A 1,426-nucleotide genomic window follows, 5' to 3' on the forward strand; every position below is an offset into this window, starting at 1 on the left:
TTGTGAACAAAACAGACAACAGTGAATTGAGGAGGGCTTGATTTTATTTCCTGTACACTGAGTTATGTCTCCTTCCTTTATCGTGGTGACATCAGTAGCAAAACTGCTTTCCTTGTTCCTTTGCATGAAATGGCTGGTCTTGGAGGCTTTGGATTTGGTGGGTTGTGAGTCTTGAATGTTGCCAAAAAGTGGATCAGTTGCAATTCTGACTTGCTTTTCAATAAAGGTAACAAGATCAACAAACTTTGCTCTCCGACCGTTCTTTTCAAGTAGATCACAAGCAACATTCCTCCATCTTTCCCTTAACTTGTAAGGAAGTTTCATGATGATGCCTCTCATGTTAGAGGGTAAGTCCAGCTCTTTCATTTGTGTCATTTGCTCTGTTAGATTTGAACATCCTCGCAGAAACAGAGAGAATGACTGTAATGCTTTAACATCCTCATTTTTAACAGGTGTCCAGTTAAGAATCTTTTCCATATCTGTCTCTTATACACATCTTGACTACTTTGTGAACAAAACAGACAACAGTGAATTGAGGAGGGCTTGATTTTATTTCCTGTACACTGAGTTATGTCTCCTTCCTTTATCGTGGTGACATCAGTAGCAAAACTGCTTTCCTTGTTCCTTTGCATGAAATGGCTGGTCTTGGAGGCTTTGGATTTGGTGGGTTGTGAGTCTTGAATGTTGCCAAAAAGTAGATCAGGTGGTGTCGTGTGGCGTAGTGGTCTAAACAGGCGCCCCATGTGTAGAGGCTACAGTCCTCGCTGCAGTTGGCCCCAGTTCGAGTCCTGCATCGGACGGCCTTTGCTGCATGTCATTCCCCCTCTCTCTGCCTCCCCATTTCCTGTCTCTCTCTACTATCCTGTCCAATAAAGGCACAAAAGCCCAAAAAAATATACTTTAGAAAAAAGTGGATCAGTTGCAATTCCGACTTTTCAATAAAGGTAACAAGATCAACAAACTTTGCTCTCCGACCATTCTTTTCAAGTAGATCATAAGCAACATTCCTCCATCTTTCCCTTAACTTATAAGGAAGTTTCATGATGATGCCTCTCATGTTAGAGGGTAAGTCCAGCTCTTTCATTTGTGTCATTTGCTCTGTTAGATTTGAACATCCTTGCAGAAACAGAGAGAATGACTGTAATGCTTTAACATCCAGGTGTCCAGTTAAGAATCTTTTCCATATAGGCACTTGCAACTTTGTATTCATTTCCAAAATGCTCTGCTAGAAGAATTTTGGCCTTGTTGTATCCAAGCTCTGAATGCAAGTGTTGACAACTATGCACTAGGTTTCTTGGTTCTCCCCTGGTGTATTGTTCAAGAAAGTGCAAACAGTCACTCCAATTAGAGGTTTTCTCCTCCACTCCATTTTCAAAAGCTCTGATGAAAGACCTGTAGTGAAGAGGGTCTCCATCGAACACAGGGA

This window comes from Seriola lalandi, unplaced genomic scaffold, assembly GCF_002814215.2.
Source record: "Seriola lalandi dorsalis isolate HSWRI2012SDOR001 ecotype SW California unplaced genomic scaffold, Sedor1 jcf7180002053582, whole genome shotgun sequence".
NCBI classification, from domain to species: domain Eukaryota; kingdom Metazoa; phylum Chordata; class Actinopteri; order Carangiformes; family Carangidae; genus Seriola; species Seriola lalandi.